Source organism: Setaria viridis, chromosome 8, assembly GCF_005286985.2.
Source record: "Setaria viridis chromosome 8, Setaria_viridis_v4.0, whole genome shotgun sequence".
NCBI lineage: Eukaryota > Viridiplantae > Streptophyta > Magnoliopsida > Poales > Poaceae > Setaria > Setaria viridis.
Window position 1 is genome coordinate 35,380,448 of NC_048270.2, and position 7,328 is coordinate 35,387,775.

The window sequence follows — 7,328 nt, forward strand, 5'->3', positions numbered from 1 at the left end:
TGCATTGCTTTCAAGAAGAACTAGGTTGTTGGGTAGTCAATTTTCTGTAAACTAATACTAACAATCACAGGACCACTGTCCACTGATGGGGCCATGGGCATGCATGATCGATGCAACAGCAGCAACTAAAAGACACAAAAGGAGGTTGAGAATCTATGATCTCTCTCACTGCGTGTAACTCGGCCTTAGCCAAAACACAAGCCTGATTGCCCTGTTCCCATTTTTAAAAGGACTCCACCAAATGTGAGCGACAAGTAGTTGCTGCTGCTGCCATCCAAAACTGGCTCAAAAAAAATGCCATGTCCTTTTCCTGAAAGCAACTGATGCATTGGAAACTTTGCCGATTTGCGGTTTGTTTAAGCTGTCAGTGCAGTATCAGTACGCATTGGAGCATCACATTCAGAGATGCTGTGCTAATCTTTGCTCTTTTACTTAACCAATCAGGTCAATCATCTATTTAGCAGGCAAAATCACCAGTTTTCAAGTATGGTATAAAACCTAACCATCACATAAAACGTGGAACAAATGATTTAGATTGCGATAATTAAAAAATGATGCTGTTATTTCTTCAGCAACAGAGAACCAGGAGATATTTGTAGAAAGAGCTTGGAACACCAAATTCCCTACAGGTCTGCAGGAGAATTGTAGACGGGAGAGTGGAATGAGAGCAGAGCCTGTTGTTTCCTGGGTTCAGTTTGCGAATTACTACAGACTTACTGCATTATCAATGCTTAAAGTAACATAGCAAACCTTTTTAACATAGTCAGAAATAACACCTTTCTCATGAATACATGGGGGAACAAAAAACGACATCAAGTACATTCGGAATCAAGGTGGCGTCCTTACGAGTGGATTCAGTTCATATTGACGACACTGTTCCAGTAATTAGAAACCCCACTACATTAAGAATCAAAATCCCAGTGAGTAAAACCGAGTATCAGATCTGGTGCCAGTACTGGCAGGTCTGTTGCCCGTACCAGATGCAGTACACTGAAAAATATCAATTGTTGCAGGGATTTCAATCCCAGCGCCCGGACAGGACCATCAGGGAATGATGCTGGTACAACATGATTGAACGCCCCTGCCCATTAACTGCATTTCATCTACAAAGGAGAATGTGGCACTATTTACTGGAAACTTGTTCAAGTGTGCTAGAAGTAAAATCTGAGAAGGTTTGGGCCATTATGTCTGTTTAACAGTCTGTTCAACATAATACCGTTTTTATTAGATTTACCCCGAGTTTTTTGGTGCATACAAGTATTTTTGTTAGAACGCTGATGGGCAACTAAAGGAATACTTGTAGTCTTCCCACTACTTGATGAAAGGATCTTATGACCATCACTAGAAATGATCGTTTCCTCGCGTTCGGCTAGCTTACAGTCTACCACAGATGCATGCAGAATGAAATTTTTGCCTTGATGTAGAAATTGGGAAAAACTGAAATCAAGTAAAGAATGATGTCTGGAACCTTATATTCTTGTTGATAAAGCGAGCAAAACTTGCGACAACGAAATTGTTCAGAAATTTACACCTAGAGATGCTAGCTCCTCAATCAGATGGAGCTATATATATAGCTGCAAAGCAAAGACTAGAGACAAACAAAAGCAGAGAAAGAGCATAATACTTACCTCAAACAGAACATTGCAACCTGGTGCAGCAGCAGAAAAATCCGAAAAGGGCCCAGAGAAATATGGAAGTGTGAATCAACATCTCCTCTGATCACCAGGACATGCTCTGCTCTTGGCTGTGCACTGGAGACTGAGTAGCTACGCGATGCAAGCCTGTCCCAGTCTCCCATAGTGTTCAGCGACGGCATGGCAAATTGGCAATGCATGATCCTTGTCAGTTCGAAATTCCAATTAGAAGGAACGATGCAAGAGAGGCAGCGGCCTCAAATTTCAGCCGTCCCCGTCAAATTTGCTTCGCAAGCAACCTGATAAGCATTTCCAAGAACACCTTGCGGCTGTCTGAGATGGGCGAGAACATCAGGCTTCACACCACCTTGTAGCTGGCATGGCTTCTCTGATGGCAAACATGGCGGATCCCTCATGGGGAGCTTGCAGATGCTACGTCTTGAGCAGCGGAATGGTGGGTGGATGGGCCCTGCGCTGTGCTCATGGCGGCCGGGCGGGGAGGAGGGCGGCGGCGGGAGGAGGAGCGGACCCCGACCAGGGTGCTATATGCAAGATCCAGGGTTCTAATTATAAATATTCGGATCGCGATCATTAATCGTGATCCAAATTAGGGTGTTATTTAAAAATATGTCGGGCGCTATATGCAAATATTCGGATCGCGGTTATTGATCGCGATCCAATATAGGGGGCAATTTGAAAATGTCACGATCCAATCCAGAGGGCCATCCGCGAATGTTCCGGGCCGCTCCCGGCCGCCGGTGAGGTCGCGCCGCTCCGTCGACCTCCGCTATCCTCGCCGCCGCCGGCGCTGCTCTCTTCGGGCCTCCTCTGCTTCTGCTGAGGCGGCGGACCACCACGGCCACCGGCGTCCGAATCCTGCAAGGCTGCAACCTGAACCGTCCAGGACAAACGCCTCCGCCGCTTCACGGCGTGGCTCTCGCCAGAGCGCCGCCGCGATCTGTACGTCGTCCCGTCCAGCCATCTCCTTCCATGTTGAGATGGACCTCTCCGTCCCTACAGCAGGCAAACAATCAACAATTCGGGTCACTTGCATTAGCAGGCTAGAAGAAGGATTCACCTTTTCTGATGATTGTCCATTCACCTTTTCAGATTAGAACTTAACTAGGAATTAAATCATAATAAGATCACAGTAATCGCTAAAAACTGGATATTAAGTTATGTAAAAATGGATTATCAATGTCACTTCCCTCGACTCCTCCATTAAATTTGATCAAATATAAAACGATACAGTATTAGTTATTAAGGGATCATGTACATCCAAGAATCAAAATCCCGGGAGTATCTGAGTATCAGATTCGTATAGATGCAGCACACTGAAAAAGTACAAATTGTTTCAGTAATTCAGTCTCAGCATCGGGGCTTGGGGCAGTACCATCCTCCATCTAGGCATGCTACTCAGATATTCAGTAGCAGTTCTGTAGATGGAACTAAATAAACATCAGAAATCAAACCAATAGGTTACTTGTACACTCAAACTCCCAGTTGAAGAAACTGTAGCAGCTTTGACAAACGACGATACACATTTCAGTTCTTGCATACACATTGCAGAACAGAGTATGCTGGCTTGCAGCTGAGTTCCACAGTTGCTACAGGCCACAAATTATTATAAATGTGCAACAAATTGTTCAGGAAACAGAATGAGTTTAAAATACAAACATGCACATAGTTACTGATGAAAGAAATCAAAGTATACAACCAAGAAGGTGGGAGCAACTCTGAACAAGCTGAATTGAACAGGCGTGGTGCCCTGGGACGTAGACCTGTATAGATGTCTCCCTCGATGACACATCTTCGGCTCCCTGCATCTTCTGATCCCTGATCACTGTCCCAACTAAAATGAGCTGATGAGCAATTGAAAGAGGTATAGGGCTCTGTGTGACTGTGTCAGTGAGCCTTTTACAAAGAAGGATGGGAAGGAAGAAAACAGAACAAACAGTAAACAAACTTACATGCAGACAGCTAGTATATGGCAAAGGCAAGTTGAAAATGGGAAATGCGCAATCTTCTGCCAATTTGGATGTCCATCTGCCTGACAGGTCTCTGTGAGTGAGGGGTTGCAGTTATGAATTTCAAGTCTCTTGAGGGACAGAGGCAAACTTGGAAGTGACAAGATATTGTCGCAGTTCAGGAGAGAGCCAATTCCTCGAGGGATGTTAGGCACTCCATGCCCTCAGGCAAAGAGGATGCTCCCCGAAGTCTGAGTTTCTGGAGGGACAGAGGTAATCTTGGCGGTGAGCGGATATTTTTGCACATATCAAGAGTCAATACCTCAAGCGATTTTAGGCGCTCCATGTTTTCAGGCAACAAGGATCCTTCCCAACTTTACAAGTACTTTGAGGGACTTAGGTAACAATAATAGGTATGGGATAACCAATTTCTCAAGCAATGTTAGGCGCTCCATGTTCTCTGGCAAAGAGTACGTACCATCTGCAATCTGAAATGACAAGTGCATGCAAATACAAAAAGGATTTGAGAGCTCGAGATGTTGCAGGTTCTCGAGAGCTCCCTTTTCTTGAGAACCAACTTGGGTATGTTGATCCTTTGTAGTTCATGATTTTAAGAGATGTGATAGGGAACGGTGGACGGAGGGCCTCAAGGATCTCCTCTTGAGAATCTGAACTCTGATCACTAGTCCTCCCTTCTGCTAACTCCTAGTCCGACGTCAAATTGGAGTTCTGATTGTCAGAATTCCATTGCAGTACCAGATCAGAGAGATGGCCTGACAAGCCTCCTCCTTGCTTCTAACATTTTCAAGTCTTTCGATGCTTAGGGTGCCACGAAGATTGTCCAGATGCTCCAACTGCTGAATCTCATGACCCCTTGCCATCCTTACCCTCAAGACAGGCAGAGTTTGGAGCAGCACCAAACTCCGTATGTCAGGAAAGTCAAACACACGGCATATTATGTAGCGCAGATTGACAAGGTTGGCTATTTCATCATCTGACAGCAAACTTCTGGAGATGGTAGAGCTCGGTAAATCGGCGTGGTGTGGCAGAGTTATGATGGCTATTCTTCCAAAAAGACCAAGATAGCGAAGATGTTTCTGTTGACCAATACATGGCGAGATTGTTGACAAACTGTCAACCTCTACAAGCAGTTTCTTTAGATTCTTGAGCATGCTTCTGAAATCTTCTACATGCATACTCTTGTTGGTAGAAGACATTATTAGAGTGCGCAGTGACTTCAGATTCAAAATCTCCTCCCGGAAAACCATCTCATCACAGGACAGAATAAACAGATGCTGAACATCTTTAGGAATTTTTCCCACCATACCTTTCTCAATTGTAAAACAATCACTTCCTGCGACTCTTGCTGCTAAGTCGTACAATAGATCATGAATTGTGAAGTATTCTTTGCTGAGCTCATTTCTCTTTAACTGAATAAAGGAGGTTGACAGTAACGTATGAAGTAGTAATGGCCTACATCTTCCATATCCTCTGTTTATATGGTTGTATTCACAAAACCTTCTGCCATCCACAGGTGAAAAAGCTCGTCGCGCTGCAACTTGTATGTTCTGGGAAAAATACTACAATATGTGAAACATTGCTTGACATGCTCCTCAAACTGTTGGTAGCTCCACCATAGAGTTTCCATAGTTCCATTGTTTATCATGTCATTATTCATGGTTCGCGTCCAAAATTCAAAATCTAGTCTTGTTTTTAGCTGTCCTGCAACTATTCTTGCTGCCAGAGGTGATCTTCCTAGCTTTTCAGCAATCTTTCTCCCAATTGATTGATATGATCTTAATAATTCTTGGTCACTAATTTCAGCACCATCAACTGCGTAATGCATGAACATTGAGAAGAATTGCTCCTCATCCAAGTCGGAAATCGCAACAAGGTTCTGAGCACCAAGAGCTTTTGCTGCATCTATAGTTCGTGGGGTCACTAGGATTCTGCTTCCCATCTCCCCAACTTTCAGTGGAGAAAGTAGCAGATCAACTTGTCTCCTATTATCTTTGTCACTCCGGAAATCATCCAGTACCAACAAAAACCAAACCCCTTAGTTTTGCTTCTAATTCCCATTGCAGCGTGTCAATATTAGTGAATTGACTTCTTTTCCTACCTGATGCTATCTCTAACATATCAGTGAAGACAGTATCCACAATAAAATTCTGAGAAACATGGACCCATATGACAAGGTTGAAATAACCATCACCTCTTTCTTTGTCACAAACATATTGTGCAAGGGTTGTCTTCCCTAACCCTGGAATTCCATGGATGCCGATAACAGAGTAACACTTGGTTCTAATTGTTAGAAAATTAGCCCTCACGGCAATGATCCTGAAGGACCGAAACGGCGACCAGAGGGGGGGTGAATGGGCGCAAGTTCAATAAATAATGTTTAACACTTCCCCTTCCTCGCAAAACCTAATTAAATCACGTTTTTCAAATCTGGACAGAATACTGTTTCCTTAATAAAAAAGATATGGACGAAAATCCGTAAGACCGATCAACCTAAAAATTTGAAAGAAAAATTCATACAAAATTATGCAACTAACCCAACTGGAATCATGTCAATCGGACTTTCGGATCTTGAGATATTAAAGGAACAAGCAGACTGTATCAGACAATGACGAGAATAGATTAAACTCTAATAAGATGCCCTAGCATGATTTTAGATGGATCAAATCAATCTTAACCTCAGCACAACATGACGCACAGGCACATAGATTAATTCACTAATATGAAAAATTGAGACAAGTAATGTGCTTACAAAAGTGCATCTAGCCTCCGCCCAAACATCCTCCCTCTCTTAATTGGAGAGATCAATAAAAATCCCTCACTTAGATTGAAACCCTAGGCTAGACTAGAGAGAGATGAACAGTACCTGCGACGATGAAAAGTACCGCGCGTGAATAGTAACCGCGATGAACAGTAACCGCGATGAACAGTAATCGCGAGTTACTGTAGCGCCGAGTACTGTAGCGCCGCCTGTAGCAAAAGGGCTCAAACTCTCTCAACCCTAGGTGCCACGTATTTATATCCTTAGGGTGGCACGGCCTATTTACACATAACCCCCTACGCTAAATAAATTTAACGTAGGTGCGTAAATTCCAGTTACGTCCTCCATGACAAATTCCGCGATGTCCGCGATTCCTCCATCTCCGTGATGTGATCCTCGCGATGTCGCCGCACGACCATCCGAAATCGTATCGCGATCGTCGGAATTTCCATCTTCGGCGAACGCTCGCCGCACGAGCGTCCCGGTACGATGCATGGCTTTATGGCTCAACCAGCGAACCCCGGATTTTGTGGTGTAATCCGAAAACCTCCCTTGACGTCCTCTCGCCGTGTAGCCAGGTACAATAGACGTACACCGCACGATCGCCTGTCCCTCGAACGCGAGCCTTGATCCACCCTTCACCATCCCACGGTTCGTCGGCATGGCATCCTATCCCCGTTCTTCACTCGTCGCCGCATGTACCTCGTCTCCACCTGTCACCTGCAACCACACCTGCCAAGAGACACGTCACACGCACACCGTGTTGTCAATCGCTCATCACCAAGGTACTAGCCCACCGGCATCTCAATCTCCCCCTTGATGAGTGCATTGACAACATCACACCGCACAAATTTATTCGAGCTAAAAAAGAAAATAGAAAGAAGGAAAAAGAAACAATCTTGATCCCCAAAGACATGGGCTAGAGAAAAAACTAGGCTCAACACAATC

At 44.4% G+C, this 7,328-nt stretch overlaps 1 pseudogene; it reads right to left on the reverse strand.

Annotated features, from left to right (window-relative positions):
• Nucleotides 1-3,215: 3,215 nt before the first annotated feature.
• LOC140220299 (putative disease resistance protein At3g14460) lies at nucleotides 3,216-7,043 on the reverse strand (annotated as a pseudogene).
• Between the last annotated feature and the right edge of the window lie 285 nt (nucleotides 7,044-7,328).